The 17,309-nt window shown below is 44.3% G+C and overlaps 1 protein-coding gene across 10 annotated transcripts in view; it reads left to right on the forward strand.

The window, feature by feature from the left end:
• Window positions 1–17,309, forward strand: part of LOC135103608 (uncharacterized) — a 99,723-nt gene that overhangs the window by 53,787 nt on the left and 28,627 nt on the right. For 8 of the 10 annotated variants that reach the window (XR_010270129.1, XR_010270127.1, XM_064010083.1 and 5 more), the window contains exon 3: window positions 4,103–4,159. The exons of the other annotated variants lie outside the window; for them this stretch is intronic. The gene's annotated coding sequence lies outside the window, so the exon portion shown is untranslated. The remainder of the gene's footprint in view (window positions 1–4,102; window positions 4,160–17,309) is intronic. 10 annotated transcript variants of the gene reach the window in all.

Genomic DNA, 17,309 nt, shown 5'->3' on the forward strand with positions numbered 1-17,309 from the left:
GCTCACTGGCTGGCAGGGCTGAGCGGGAATCGAACTAATGGTCTTGTTTTGGCTCGTTAGTACTTAGTCTTGTAATTTCCTCCCTTATCGTGGTGGTGTTTCTCTCTCTCTCTCTCTCTCTCTCTCTCTCTCTCTCTCTCTCTCTCTCTCTCTCTCTCTCTCTCTCTCTCTCTTTTTCTTTTCCTTTGTGCCTTTTCGTCTTATTTTTTCTTTTCTTTCTTTATTTATTTACTCATTCATTTGTTTATTTCTTCTTCCGTTTTTTACTTCCTTTCTTTCTCTTCCTTTCTATCTCTTCGTATTTTATCTCCCTTTTTTTCTTTATTTCTTTATTTATTTTTCATTTAACATTCTTTATATAATTTTTGTATCGAGGATCTCTTTTCTTGTTTTCTTTTCTTTATTATTATTGTGGTCTGCGAAGTTCGTATCTTTTCCTCTCCTTTTTTGTCTTCCTTTTTTTTTCTATTTCTCTTAACACCTGCAGTTTAATTTCACATTTTGATGTCATCATTTCATACTTTTCTTCCCGCTAATTTCATGATCCGTTCATAATCACGTTTATTTATTTTTTTTTTTTTAAGTTTCATTTCTCTTCCTTTATTTTTGACTCGACCTGTACCAAGCCAGTTCTTCGATCCTTTCATTGTGTTTATGCTAAGTGTTCTCTCCTTTTGTCCACCACCGCTACCACAATCACCACCACTGCTTCTCTTCACTCCTCACATGCTAATAGAACCTGAACCTTGTCCATTATTCTTCCCCTAGCCTCCTTTGCCCCTCAGTTTTCTCTTTTCTCCCTCATTCTCCTCCTCATCTGTTCCGTCCCATCACTCCTCGCCTCCACCAGGTCTCTGCTCCCACCAGTCGTAGCCTCATCCTCACCTTCCATCACTCTCTCCTCGCCCACCTCACCGTGTTCTCAGCCTCAGCATCCCCCACTCCCCTTCACTGACTCATCCTGTCACCCAGCATCCGGCAACACCCTCCCCAGCCTCTCATCTACACCCATCTTCTCCACCTTTCCACCTTCTTTCCTCCATTCCAAGCCAGTCCTGTTCACTCATCCTATTATTCGACTCATCCTTCTTTTTTTTTCCAGTTCAGTCGAGTTTTATTCACTCATGCTATCATCTTCACTTATTCTCCCTTCTTTCCTTATTTTCCATCGTATCATCTTCATTTGTTCTTACCTACTTCATTTCTATCCAGTCCTGTTTACTTATCATCTTATTCTGACTAATTATTCCTCTCCTTCCCTCCTTCATTCCTGTTCAGTCCTGCTAAGCCATCCTCCTATCTCCTCCTTTCCTCTTCTTCCCTCCTTCATCTTTTCCTAGGTATCTAAATTCCCTCTTTTCTTGCTCTTTTTTTTTCTCTATTCCTCCTAGCTAGTACCTCATCACCTATCCTTCTTCCCTTTTCTTCATTATGCTCTTTCTAACCCACTTCCCTTTCTCTCCCTTTCGCTTATATATTCAGTACCCAACTCCTCCTCCTTCTCCTCCTTCACCACTCATCTTTACCCATTCCCTTCCTATCTCTCAGTCCCTCAGTCCTCTCCCTCCCTCGCCCTCTCATCCCGGCGCCTTAGAAATACACCACTACTTGACCCGCCTTTCCTCTCTCACTTTCACTCTCGGACAGCCAGGAGAGGAGAGTCACTTGTTCTTCGGCTTGCTGATTGACTTGCCTCGATGGTTCAGTGTCTGGTGGGTTATGGAGTGATTCGTGTTTGGTGTTTATTGTGTGTGTGTGTGTGTGTGTGTGTGTGTGTGTGTGTGTGTTTTAAATGTATGTGTCTGTATTTTGTCTCTCTCTCTCTCTCTCTCTCTCTCTCTCTCTCTCTCTCTCTCTCTCTCTCTCTCTCTCTCTCTCTCTCTCTCTCTCTCTCTCTCTCTCTCTCTCGTACAACAACAAGTACTACTACTACTACTACTACTACTACTATTACCAGTCTTACATGGCTGATTTCATCTTAACATCTGACAATATAATAATAATAATAATAATAATAATAATAATAATAAAATCAACTTACATACCTTTTATTACTCGTACTTTGTATCTTATTTTGTTTTGAATCTGTTTTATCCCTTAACTCCTGCTTCTCCTTCTCTTTCTGTTGCTCTTCCTCTTCCTCCTTTTACTTTTGTTTCGGAGTGAGCAATTTGTTTACAGTTTCCGTTGTGTTAGCATTTTTCTACTTTTTATCAATATTTTTTTTTTCATTCCATTGTCCTCTCTCTCTCTTGTTGACCTCCTGGCCTTATCTTTCCCCTCCATCTCTTTGTTTCTCCTTCTTTCTCCTTCTCCCTTTCTCTTGCTCTCTCTCTCTCTCTCTTTCTCTCTTTCTCTCTCTTCACTTTCTCTTTCATCGTGACTTGCTTTTCTTTCTCTCTCCCACCTTTTATATCTTCCTTTCTTTCCAGCCTGTCAATCTCTCTCTCTCTCTCTCTCTCTCTCTCTCTCTCTCTCTCTCTCTCTCTCTCTCTCTCTCTCTCTCTCTCTCTCTCTCTCTCTCTCTCTCTCTCTCTCTCTCTCTCTCTCTCTCTTTCTTTCTTTGTCCCTTTTCATCCTGTTTACTTTCATCTCTTTCTATTTCACCTCTTTCACCTCTCCTGTCCTGTCTGGTATTTCTCTCTCTCTCTCTCTCTCTCTCTCTCTCTCTCTCTCTCTCTCTCTCTCTCTCTCTCTCTCTCTCTCTCTCACTCGCTATTTATACTTGAATTTTCCACGTTTTTACATTTTCTTTTCGTCAATTTCCTCTTTTCCCTCCTTTCTCTTTCTTCCGCATTGCCACTTTTAAGATTTAATGCTAACTTATTCCACCCCTTTCCTTAACCATCCACCCCTTTGCTTTCTCTTTCTCTATTACTTTTCCTCGTTTTCTTCAGCTAATCAACATTTTTTCCCCCCTTTTGAGAATGTTTATTTATTTTGAAAGGTCTCTTGGTTTTAGACGAGTCATCCGTTTTCTTTCAACCTCATCTGCTCTGCTCGTTTTCTTTTTTTTTTCTTTTTTTCTTTTTTTCTTTTTTGTTCCTACTTCCTTTTGTGTAGTTTTGTAAATGTATCTTGTACATTTATGTTTAATTTCCACTTTTTCTTCCATTTTTCTTTTTTTGTAATGATTCACAGTTTTTCCTTTTTATTTTTGTTTTTTTTTACTTTTTTTTTATCTACTTCATGTTACTCTGATAATGATTTGCTCTTCAAACATTATAATTTTTCTTGCAATCTATCAACACCGTCATGTTTATCAACCGTACTCATCCCTTGTTTAATTTTCTTCGTTTCATTGTTTTCCTTTGCATTCCGGTTTGCACGCCAAGCTTCTCCATGTGTTTTTTTTTTTTTATTCTGTCTCCTTCCCTCGTGCCGCAGTCTTCGTGTCTCTCTCGCTGTTTGGTTTTATTCATCTTAATATAAACCTGCAAATTTATGTATCATTATTCCCTTTGTGGTTTTTATATTCCTTAATATTTTTTTTTTTCTGCAAATGTATGTGGTTTTTGTGTATAAATGTATTGTCTTTGGTTTCCTATATTGGTTTTTATTCTCTCTCTCTCTCTCTCTCTCTCTCTCTCTCTCTCTCTCTCTCTCTCTCTCTCTCTCTCTCTCTCTCTCTCTCTCTCTCTCTCTCTCGTTCAGTAAGTTTGTATTTTTTTCTTTTACTTCTTACTAAATTTTCTAACAAATTGCTTTATTCCTTTTTTTCTTTAAATTTGCCACTTTTTCTCTTCTCAGTGACTTCATCAGTGTATTTTCTCTTTTTCACCACGTCTGACAGTATTTTCTCATTTTAAATTTTTCTCATTAAACTCGTCACAAAAAAAAAAATTTCTTCTGTATTTAGTAAATTTTTATCTTTCCTCTTACAATTTCATCGGTAAATATATATATTTTTTTCTCTCTCTCCTCTTTTCTCAACAAAATTCTTCAGTAGTTCTCATTTCTCTTCTCCTTTCACTAAATTATTCCGTGTGATTTGTCTTGATGTCTTTTTAAGTACATTCGCATTTCTTTTTGTTTAACTTTTCTATTCTGCCTTTCTCTTTCCAATAAAATTCTCAGTAATTTCTCTCCTGTTCTTTTCCAGTAAGTCCATCAGTCACGCCAAGAAAACACTCCTCACCTTTAAGTCAATCCTCATCAGGTAAGCATTGCCATTTATAACACTCCCATTTATTTATGCCTTCCCTCAAGTAATAACATCATATTTCTTTTCACTTTCGCAATATCAAACTTTCTCTTTCATTACGAACGACTCCCTTCCTTTCACTTCTCCCGTTTGCGTTTTCTTCTTCATTCCAGCAAGAGAGACACGTTGCGTTACGGTGGCGTTGCTGCGTTCATTAGTTTCTGCTTAGGCTCGCGTCTCAAGGTCTGCCCTGTGCGAGGTGTTAAGCGTTCCTGGCATTCTTACTGTTTTTCTTGGTAGCGTGAAGACCGTGACGATTGCATTCTGAGTCTGTCTACGTGTCTGTCTGTTTGTCTATCTCCGTGTCCTTGTGTATGTGTAGGTCGAAAGTGATCAAGAAAAAATGGAAACTAGAATGAAAGGTAAGATGGAGTAAAGATTGAAAAATGTACGCATAATGAAGTAAAACTTTAAAAAAAAAATTACCACTCTAGGAAAGTAGAAAGAAAATGGAAGTTGGAAAAGAGAAGTAGGAGTAGGAGAAATAAGTGTTTCTTTCTCTCTCTCTCTCTCTCTCTCTCTCTCTCTCTCTCTCTCTCTCTCTCTCTCTCTCTCTCTCTCTCTCTCTCTCTCTCTCTCTCTCTCTCTCTCTCTCTCTCTCTCTCTCTCTCTCTGTAAACGATTATTTTTACTTTGTGTGTGTGTGTGTGTGTGTGTGTGTGTGTGTGTGTGTGTGTGTGTGTGTGTGTGTGTGCGCGCGTGTGCGTGTGTGTGTGTGTGTGTACCTCCACTGACTTCACTTCTCTCCCTTCCTCTTCCCTTCCTTTCTCTCCTCTTTCCCTCCTCTCTCTCCCCCTTATGCCCCTCGACCTCCCCACCCTGACCCGTGCCAGCCCACGCCGCGCCTCTCACGTGATAACAAAGCCAAAAGGTTGTGGTTGCTATACACACACGCACTTTCACGCCGCCCATAAGAGAGAGAGAGAGAGAGAGATCTTATTTTTTTCAGTTTTGCCTTTTTTTAACTTTCATTTCTTTTCGTTTTTTTCTGAAGTGATGTTGAATTTGTTCGTTTTCATTTTCTTACAAACTTATTAACTTTTCTTCCATTTTCTTCTACGATTTTCTTCTTACATTCTCAAATTTCTTTTTCTGCATTTTTTCCCTCTATATTTTCTCCACCCTTCATAATTTTCTTTCTCTCTCTTCTCACAAGTATGATTATCACGTTTGTCTGTGCGAACAAGCTTTGGAGAAGAATAAGACGTGAATGAGGAAGGGGAAAAAAAAAGAGGAGGAGGAGGAGAAGGAGAGAGATAAAACACATGAATGGTTTATTATATACAATATCATGAGGATTGAATTGCCTGCTACTGTGTTATTCTCTGTTCGATTTTTACATGTTTCTTGGTGCAGTGCTCTATCTTAATGTCAACACTGGAGCATAATGGATGGTAAGTGACTCTCATTTGCGGTTTTTGTAACGGAGTGAATGCTTTGGTTGACCTGCTCTGATTCCTGTCTTGTAAATACGAGTAGATGTGTTTGTGAGGCCCATCCTCCTCTTCCTCCTCGTCCTCTTTTTTTTTTTTTTTTATCGTCATCACCACCTTTTTCTTGCTTTCTTTCTTCTTCGTCTCCTCCTCCTCCTCCATCATTTAGCTTCCCACTTGATGACAAGGAAAAGTTTATGAGGTCTTCTGACGGCGACCTTCTTTCGCCTTGCACCCTACCCCACCCTGCCCCGTCCCGCCCCGCCCCCGCCCCGCCCCGCCCCGCCTCGCCCTGCCCCACCTCCTCTTGCCTCGTCTTGCTCCGGAAACCTGCACCACCTTTCCCAACACGGCCACGCCTTAGGTACTCACAGCCTACCCCATCATTATGCGCTCGTCATCCTTTCTTCGACTTCCTACGCCTCTTCCTCATTCTCTCTCTCTCTCTCTCTCTCTCTCTCTCTCTCTCTCTCTCTCTCTCTCTCTCTCTCTCTCTCTCTCTCTCTCTCTCTCTCTCTCTCTCATTCCCAAGTCTTCCTGTTTTTTTTATGAATATTGTGTTGATTCTGATTATTGTTGTTGTTGTTGTTTTGTTGTTGTTCCTCACTTTTCCGCCATAACATTTTCTTTTCTTTCTCCTTTTCAATATGTATGTACTATTCACTTTCACACCAACACACACACACACACACACACACACACACACACACACACACACCACCACCACCACCACCACCACCACCACCACCAACACCACCAACACCTAGTACACACGCCTTCTCTGTGTATCGTAAACACCAGGTACGGACAGGTGAGGCGCAGGTGGAGGCAGGTGAGGTACTGCCGGGAGTCGTGACCACCCGGCCCGCCTCATGCTCCCAAGAGGAGACTAGGCCGGTTAGGGTTGTATAGTACTTTCTCTTTCAGTTACCTACCTAGACACACACACACACACACACACACACACACACACACACACACACACACACACACACACACACACACACACACACACACACACACACACACACACACACACACACACACACACACACACACACACACACACACACACACACACACACACACACACACACACACACACACACACACACACACACACACACACACACACACACACACACACACACACACACACACACACACACACACACACACACACACACACACACACACACACACACACACACACACACACACACACACACACACACACACACACACACACACACACACACACACACACACACACACACACACACACACACACACACACACACACACACACACACACACACACACACACACACACACACACACACACACACACACACACACACACACACACACACACACACACACACACACACACACACACACACACACACACACACACACACACACACACACACACACACACACACACACACACACACACACACACACACACACACACACACACACACACACACACACACACACACACACACACACACACACACACACACACACACACACACACACACACACACACACACACACACACACACACACACACACACACACACACACACACACACACACACACACACACACACACACACACACACACACACACACACACACACACACACACACACACACACACACACACACACACACACACACACACACACACACACACACACACACACACACACACACACACACACACACACACACACACACACACACACACACACACACACACACACACACACACACACACACACACACACACACACACACACACACACACACACACACACACACACACACACACACACACACACACACACACACACACACACACACACACACACACACACACACACACACACACACACACACACACACACACACACACACACACACACACACACACACACACACACACACACACACACACACACACACACACACACACACACACACACACACACACACACACACACACACACACACACACACACACACACACACACACACACACACACACACACACACACACACACACACACACACACACACACACACACACACACACACACACACACACACACACACACACACACACACACACACACACACACACACACACACACACACACACACACACACACACACACACACACACACACACACACACACACACACACTGAAGAAAGGAAAGGAAGTATCAATGTTTGTAAATACGTGAGAGAGAGAGAGAGAGAGAGAGAGAGAGAGAGAGAGAGAGAGAGAGAGAGAGAGAGAGAGAGAGAGAGAGAGAGAGAATGGGGGGGGTTCCAGGTATACTAAATCACGGGGTCAGGTTTGCCAGATGAGAGGGAAGGAAGAAACGTTATTAGGGAGTCACGAGGCGCGTACAGGTGTGTGTGTGTGTGTGTGTGTGTGTGTGTGTCTAATATTCACACCTATTTGTAGTATTTTCATTCATCTTATGTATTACCTTTGTTACTTTTCATACTGTTCCTGTAATCTCCGTCTCTCACATACTCAAGCCTACTAAAGAACATAGGAAAACAAAGAAAGTTACAAGAAACCATCAGGCCTACACGTGGCAGTCCCTGAAAGCTTCCTCCACCCACACCAGACATCACTGAGGGCAAATGAGTGTGCCACGAAGAGCCTATCACCCTCAGCAGGCCTCGGAGGTTCTCATATATAAGCCAGTCAAGACAAATTACACCCGGATACAAAATCTCACAACCGTCCTTGCATCTTTGGTTCCCCTTACGACTCGCATCACTTACGAGGTCTGTCTTCTCAAACCCCTCGTCTCGTCATCTCGTCTTCCTCCTTTTAACAGGCTCTAGTGCAGATTATTATAATTTCAAGGATGTTTTCAGGATTTTTGTGATAGTTGAGGAAAGTTTCCACGCCATCAATGCGGAAAATGCCCATGAGTGCCAGATTGATTACTTCTGTGGTTTAGCTGGAGACCAAAGCGTTTTAAAATTCAGGTTTAAGAAATATGTTCTGGAGTGTTTCAAGATCTCATCTCGATAACTTTCAACAACCAGTAGTTTGTTGAGGGCATGTTCATGATTCTGTTAATAGTTTAACAAGGAATCTATCGTCATTGGGGAAAACACATGATATATCCGACAAACGATACGTGTTGCCTCTCAAGACTGTTCTCATGAAAATCCAAAATACGAGCCATGTTCCATTCCACATGAGGAAAGAACGCAACGCTGCTCGGGTCCTCTCCCCTAGAAGGCACAGGCGCGGTAGTGGCGGCGTGAGCAGAGAGGCAAATCTTGCGTCACTCGTGCGGGAGCCAAACAAGATGCTGGAACAGGAAGTAGAAAGTACTGCCTGATGGGAACCTTTCAAAGAACTTTGGGAAAAAATCGTGCCGATAATCTCCCCGGCGGGGAATCGAACCCCGGTCTCCCGCGTGACAGGCGGGGATACTAACCACTATACTACCGAGGACTGAGAAGACAGGTTTAAATCTACTAGTAAGATTTTCCTGTTTGCTTCAGTAATTATGGGTTTTGAGTTAATTGATTATTTAGCTGAATATACTCTTAATCTTGTATTGCTGGTGGTATTATTGATATCATTATAAATTTTTTTATTGCTATAACCATCATCATCATCGATAGTTTTGCCACTCATGTTGGGCTCTCCATATATTGTTGTGCCGTCCTTTCCGTCACGTGAGCCTCACCTACCGCCCTCCCTCACCAGCAACCCAGGCCTGTGTGCGTGCAGTGAGGGCTGTAGGTTCTTTCACACTCCACCTATAAATGCATGCAGTGCCGTGTTCCTCTCTGCAGCCTTCTTTCTGTCAGGGCGAGGAGTGAAGCAAGCCGCGGCAGGGCAGTGAGGCGGGAAGCGAAGGAGACGGGGAGTTTGGTGTCTGGTTATGAACGAGTACTTTTTTTTTTGTGCTACATCTCATATCAGCACGAGGAACAAGGTGAGGCACTTCATGGGTGGTTTAGTAACGCACCACCAGCACCACCACTATCCCCACCTCCGCCACCATCACCACCACCACCACCAACACCACCACCGCCGCAGCTACTCAAGCACAAAAAGAGGACGCGGTTTATTGGTCTGGTCGTCCAGCATCTCTCGACAGGTTTCTGTGTTTCGCTTTCTCTCCGCGGTGCAGAAAAAGCTTCCCCGGCAAGTAGCGGCGCAAATCAGTCGAAAGCAGGTTGAGGGGCGCATGCGTGTCGCGGCGGCGGGCGTGGCAGGTCTGGCGTGGTTGGGGGCGCAGGCCAAGGAGGTGGTGAACCCTGCAGGAGGCAAGGAGGAGAAGGTCCTGCAGGAAGGAGGCTTATCATTCCTTCTTTCTTTTCTCTCCTATACGCTGTCACATTTTGGGAGTTAAGATCAGATGATACGTAAACTTATCCCTTCCATCCACGGGTAGAAAAGAAACACACCTTAATTAGTAGTAAGTATGAGTTATTGGTCTATTAACATTCCTGTTGTTACATCTCATCGCCGCTCGTCGCCATTGATAAGTATACGAATAAAACACACCAGTGCCTTACAGCAGCAGTCTTCCATACTCCGCGGGGTTTATTAGGGTTTTTTTATTTATTTATTTTTTTTTTTTTTATTTACGAACCTTAACTTACCACTCGATATTTAGAATTTTTCCTACTTTATCTTTTTGAAAGTATCGCTCAAGAAACTTTTCAACACCTTGTTTTTTGAGTTCGCAAGTCGACTTTTCATGTTGGAAATAGAGCAAGGTCACCACCAGCACGCCTCGCGCGAGAGACAAGCAGCGGGGATGTGGTTCGCGTTTCCGTGTCTCGAAAGAGCGGCTCATTGTGGCTTCCTTGGCGGGGAGGCGCGGGCGTGGTCCAGCTCTCACTTCTCCCCTCCCTCCTCCTGCGTCCTTCCTCAAACCTCTCATTCATTGAAACGCCCCGAGGGTGAAGCCAAAATTAATGAATGGGGACAGGAACAGGTTATGAGGTATCCAGGTTTCAGTCGTGTTTCTGTCAGGTGTAAAAGTAAAGGTGGTGAGATTCGATAGTGTTGCTAATGATGAGATATTTTACAGCAGGAACTCATAAACGAATGAATAAATGACGACAGAGGAGGAAAATAAAAAGGAGAATAAAGAAAAGTGAGTAACCTTGAAATTTTCGTCTGCTTCAAGTTCGCGGTTGTCTCGTGGGAATGTACCTCAATTTGGCGGCCACACCAAGACCTCACAGACTTCACACCCCCAGCAGTAATGATAACACAACTTCCACCTCATCATCCTTCACTCAGCATCATAATCATAAACCTTTATGCTTTCACTGCGGGACAAATGCCTCTCCCTGCTCCCTCCCTTCATCTCTCAGGCCACTCGTCCACTCCACCCCAACACTTTGCGAATTTCATCATCTACATCAGTGTCTTCTTTAGGGTCCGGCACCTTTAATGGGCCTTTTCACCACAGCCCTTCTCATAGAAAACTGATGAATTATTAATCTGCTACTCCTAGTCATGTGGGCTTGTGGGTGTTATAATTTTTTTGCTCTAGATGAAACAATTATGTGCAGCCATGTATGATGTTATTATTGTCTGCAGGTAAAACTATTGCAAGGGTTTAGGAGTTAACATTGCAGTAGTTAAATGTAATAAGTGTTTGCTCCTCCTTCTCTTCCTCATCTTTATGCATCTCAGTGAAGAGGAGAGAGAAGAAAATTACCTTTCCTTCTCTTCCTTACCCCACACCACCACCTCTCCTCCTCCTCCTTGCCTGCCATTATCACCCCTTAAGTTGTCAGTCACCACTCCCTCTTATGTCACGCTAGATATTCACACCACAAGGACATGGACATTCTTCCCTCACACGAATCCCTCACTCAGTTCTGTGTCTTGGGTTTGGCAGAGTTCATTCCCGGTCCCTTCGCGCCCTGAGTAAAACTGGCACCATCGCTCCGTAGGTTAATAAGGGAAGTATGTACGTGAAGGTTTGCTCGAGTCATCTTGCATAAGGTAGTGGAGTTTTAGGCTTTGTAGATGTGGTTTTGTTTTTACTGTGCTTTAAAATGTTTGTCAAAAAGGAGCCAAGAGGAGGAGGAGGAGGAGGAGGTTGTGGTGGTAATGGTGGTGGTGGTGGGGAAAAAAAAGAGAAGATAGCATTTTCTTCTCTTTCCTGTTCACTGAGTACCATGAGAAAGAAGAGGAAGAGGAACAAGAGGAGGAGGATGAAGGCTTATCTCGCTTTTTCACTGTGGAACATTAAGTGGAAGAAAATGGGAAGGGAGGAGAAGGAATCCTTATCTCGTTTTAAATGGGAAGTGTTAGGAAGAGAAGGAAGAGGAGAAGGAGAATAAATGGGAGGAGGAGGAGGAGGAGGAGGAGGAGGATGGTGCTCGGCGGAGGAGGAGGAGGAGGAGGAGGAGGAGGATGGTGCTTGGCGTCCAGCAGGAAATGTGAGGCCAGAGAGAGAGAGAGAGTGTGAGTGTGTGTGTGTGTGTGTGTGTGTGTGTGTGTGTGTGTGTGTGTGTGTGTGTGTGTGTGTGTGTGTGTAGGCAGCATGCAGAGTAAGGTGAGGATAGGACTACTGTTATCACGGCGCGGCAGGCAGACGTAATCGGTGGAGACGAGACAGGGGGTGGCGGCCTTTCTAGTAAGGGCGAAGGCAGGGAGAGTGAGAGTGAGGAGAGTGGCGGCGTGGAGAGAGGGAGAATAGGGAGAGGATTGACCTGGCAGGGAAGGGTGGGATCAGTTTTTTGTAAGGGAAGAAGGGAAGGGAGAGAAGGGAGGAGGTGCCGTGGATGATGTGTAAGGGAGAGGGAAGAGGAGAAGGAAAGGTAGGGAGGATGACCACTACAACCACTAGAACCTCACACACTGTCCCTCCACGTAACCAAGTCTTAGTCCAGGTCATTCTCTTTCGTTCCCAGGTATTCCCAGTCATTCCCAGCCACTGCCAGTCATTCCTGTTTATTTTTATCATTCCTAGTTATTCATTCATATTCCCAGTTTTTTCCAGTCATTCCAACTCATCCCCAGTCATTCCAACCTATTTCCATTTATTATCAGTCATTCCCAGTCATTCACACATTTCCGATCATTCCCACTCATTTCTGTTTGTTCCCACTCATTTCCAGTCATCTTCAGTCATTCCTAGTCATTCCCAGCCATTTCTAGTCACTCGCAGTCATTCCCATTCATTCCTATTCATTCCCGGTCATTCCCAGTTATTCCAGTCATTCTCTTATCTATTACCAGTTATTTGCATTCATTCTCAGTTTTTCCCAATCATTTCCAGTTATTCCCAGATATCACCACTTTTATTCACTTCCCAGTCATTCCCACCCATTCCCAACTCCTCTCTCTTCCCATTCCGTCTCTCATTCCTTTGCACCGTCCATTCATTGACCATTCATTCCATCCTCTCTCTCCACATCCCGTCGCTCTTGTCCACTTCGCCCCCTCCCACCTATCGCCTACCTCCCGCCCCCCATTAACTGCCTCTTCCCCCGACCCCACTAACCTACCTTCCCCTCCCGTGACCCGTCCCTCTCTCCTATCCCATTCATCTCCTCCCAGTACTGTCCTTCCTTCTCCTCACATTCCTATCCATCTTTCCCCTCCTGCCCCCCACGCCTCCCGTCCCCCACTAACTTGCGTCCCCTTCCCGGCTCCCTTTCCGATCCCTTCACCCCCTACCATCCTGCCTCCCCCCTTACCTCCCTACTCCTCCCTCCCCCCTTACTTCCCTACTCCTCCCTCCCCCCTTACCTCCCTTCTCCTCCCTCCCTCCTCACCTGCTTCTTCCCCCAGCTCGTAACTCGCGCCACCTGCCTCGCCTGCTGCGCCGCGCCCTCCCACCTGCGGCTTGCCAGTGCAGGTGGTGCCCTCCTTCGAACCCCGGTTAGAGGATGACTTTATTGAGGAGCGGCAGTAAACAGTGCGGAGGAGGCCTAGTGTGTGTGTGCGTGTGTGTGTGCGCGCGCTTGCTTACTTCCGGGCCGTGTGGTTTTAGTCAGGAGGAGGACGAGGAGGAGGAAGACAAGATAAGTATGGATAATGATAAGAATGAATGAATGAATGAGGGGAGGAAGGAAGGAAGGAATGTGATGAAGACAGGAAAGATAAAGAGAAGAATATAACAAGATCGAAGAAAAGAAGGAGAGAAGAAAGAAAGGAAGAGAATAAAAGACAAAACAGAAAGAAGAATATAGAAATGATAGAGAGAGAGAGAGAGAGAGAGAGAGAGAGAGAGAGAGAGAGAGAGAGAGAGAGAGAGAGAGAGAGAGAGAGAGGTCAAATGTTTTCACCTCCAGGTCAACAAGGAAGCGTGACCCGGAGACCTCGGCGCGGCGGGAGGCGGAGGACAGGCATGGGAGGAAGGGGAGGTCAAGATAGGGGGTGGGAGGAAGAGGGAAGAGGGGAACAGGCGAGGTGAAGGGAAGCGGGTGTCTGGAGTAAAGTGGGGGAGGAAAGAGGATGGACATGGAGGAATGGAAAGTGGTTATGGGAGAAGAGGAGGAGGAGGAGGAGGAGGAGGAGGAGGAGAAGAGGAAGAGGAGAGGAGGATAAGAAGAGATACAGAGTAGAATTAAGTAAGAAATTAAGAAAACTAAACAGGGAGAATAAAAGGTTGATGTATGAAAGCAGAGTGTACGGATGGTTAGGGAGGAAGAGAAGAGAGAGAAAAGCTGGGTGTAAAATTGTAGGATCTGGAATAAGAGAAGTGGAAGGTTAGGTTAGGTTAGGGTAGGGTGGGTTAAGCTAGGTTTGGTTTTACTAGGTTACGATAGGGTAGGATAAGTTAAGCAGGGTGGGTTAAGCTAGGTTAAGTTTTTCTAGCTATCTTAGGTTAGGTTATATCAGGGAGGGTTAGGTTTGGTAGTGTTAGCTTAGCTTAGGTTAGTTTGGGTTAGGAAAGGTTAGATTACGTTATGTTAGGTTGAGTTAGGTTAGGTTACGTTAGGTTAGGTTACGTTAGGTTAGGTTAGGTTAGGATGTGTTAGGTTAGATTACGATGTGTTAGGTTAGGGTAGGTTAAGTTATTTAAGGTTATTGTTAGGTTAGGGTAAGTTAGGTTAGGTTATCGTAGATGGAGAACAGGAAGCAGAATTTTCTTACAGCATTTTTTCATTTATTTACTTTATTTATTTATCTTTATATTTTATTGTAGGTATATTTATTTTCTATTTACTTCTTTATACTTTTATATATATTATATATATATATATATATATATATATATATATATATATATATATATATATATATATATATATATATATATATATATATATATATATATATATATATATATATATAATTATCATTATTATTATTTTTTTTTTTATGATAAGGTAAAGAAAGCGATTAGATCATCCCTCATTTACCATTCGTTCCCCGTCACGAGGGCTGGTGCAGTGGTCCCGTGTGCTGCCGAGTGTGTGGCGTGTGGGGTTGGTTAGCAAGGCGGGGATCCGTACAGCGTCTGAACACCACATCTACTCCTCTCCATCACGGAGCTCTTATCATTAACCTCCTAACCTCCCACTCACGCTCGCTCCAAACGCTCCTATCCATTCCTGCCACCTCCCTGTCCTTTTATACATCTCCCTTTAACAGATTACCTCCCCCTTATCTCACCCCCCTGCTCCCTGCGTCTCTACTCCTCCCTGACCTACTCCTTCCATCTCTCTCTCTGATGTTTTCTATAATTCCCTGTCTTTCTCTTAATACTCCTGCTCTGCTACGCTATCTTGTTATCCTGTTCTTTACCCTCCCTGCCTACTTCCACTGTTCCTTGCTTCCTTTGCATCTCCTTTCCTCCTACCGCTTACCTTCTTTTATAACTCCATTCCTCTCCCTGTCTATTTTTCTCTCCTTCACCTTCATTCCCTCCCCCTCTGTCTTTCGTCCGTCTCTCTCTCTCTCTCTCTCTCTCTCTCTCTCTCTCTCTCTCTCTCTCTCTCTCTCTCTCTCTCTCTCTCTCTCAACCCTTATATTTCTCCTTCCCCTCTCACAGTACTTTCTCCCCTTCTTTTTGCTCCCTACCTCACTCCCTCATCCTTCTCTAATTCATTCCTCTTCGTTAAGTCTTCCTTTTACGAGAGGGTTTTTCTCCCTTCCTCGCTGCTCATTCCTTTTTCTCCTTCCCTGATTCGTCTCATGTTTCCTTGCAGAGAGAAAGAGAGAGAGAGAGAGAGAGAGAGAGAGAGAGAGAGAGAGAGAGAGAGAGAGAGAGAGAGAGAGAGAGAGAGAGAGAGAGAGAGAGAGGGGCGAGGGTGGGCGGGGGAGGGGTGGGGCAGGCTACTGGTGTCCATCTCCCAGTCACGTGTCTCATATTTTATTTTCATGAGATTGTTTACATTTGCATATTCGTGTCTATTTTTTGCAGTCTCTTTACAATGATATGTGCCTTGCTTGCTCGTGTGTAGCTGTCTGTCTCCCTATGACGTTTATTATCATGTCCTTCTTGATTCCTCCTCCTCCTCCTCCTCTTTCTCCTCGACTCACCTTCAGATACGGAGCTTCAAATGTCCGTTTTATAAATCTGCTTAGAGGTAATCTGTCCCCTTGAAGAACGTGGCCTCTTGTTTAGTTTAACCACCTCCTTGTCTTCCTTAGCCTCCCTTACTCGTAAACTTCTTCCCTTCCTTACTTCCGTACCTTGTTACCTTCTCACCTCATGTTTCCTAATCTTTCTTGCCTTTCTTACTTTCTCAGCTCCCACATCTTACCTCCATTACTCCATTATTTTTTTTAACTCGTTACTCTCTCACCTTACTTTACCTATCTTGCTTTTTTTTACCTTTTCACCTCCTTACCTCACTCTCTTCCTTACCGTCTTTCTTCCTTATTATCGGTGTTCTCCAGTTTCCTTATCTTTTTTTTGTTTTTTCCTTTCCTTTTTCCCCTCCTTTACTTCCTTACAATATATACCTTTCCTTTAGTTTTGTTATCTTATCTTCCTTTGTCTTTTTTTCTACCTCCTTTATTCCATTACCTTCTGAACACCTTACATTCTTTGCCTTCTTGCATTCTCACCTCTCTTATCTTCCTCACCTCTCTTGCTTCTTCCTGATGACTGCTACACACTTTGCCTACCTTGCTAAACCAAAATGTTTCTCTCTCTCTCTCTCTCTCTCTCTCTCTCTCTCTCTCTCTCTCTCTCTCTCTCTCTCTCTCTCTCTCTCTCTCTCTCTCTCTCTCTCTCTCTCTCTCTCTCTCTCTCTCAGTATGCAAAGTGCCCTCTCCTTCAGGTACTAATTGCAACACTAAATGCAGTTCCTCGTTGCCTCACAATCGCCGGCAAGAGTTAGGGGTGTAATCAGCCTCGCCTGCACCGCCGAGGCTGGGGAGCGGCGGCGTCATTTCTGCAGAGTATGGGGAGTGTGGCAAGACCCGGAGCCCCGCCCGCTGCACCTCTTGTTATTAGTGTCATTGCGGAAGTTCGTACGTGGGCTTGGATGTTGAAAAGGAAGCGTGGGTTGGTTCTTAATGTGTGTCGTCTTTACTTTTACTGTTACTGTTGCTGCTGCTGTTGTTGCATCTGTTCTTAATATTGCTGCTGCTACTACTACTGCTGCTGCTGCTGCTACTACTACTACTACTACTACTACTACTACTACTACTACTACTACTACTACTACTACTACTAC

This window comes from Scylla paramamosain, chromosome 9 (assembly GCF_035594125.1).
Source record: "Scylla paramamosain isolate STU-SP2022 chromosome 9, ASM3559412v1, whole genome shotgun sequence".
Lineage (NCBI taxonomy): Eukaryota > Metazoa > Arthropoda > Malacostraca > Decapoda > Portunidae > Scylla > Scylla paramamosain.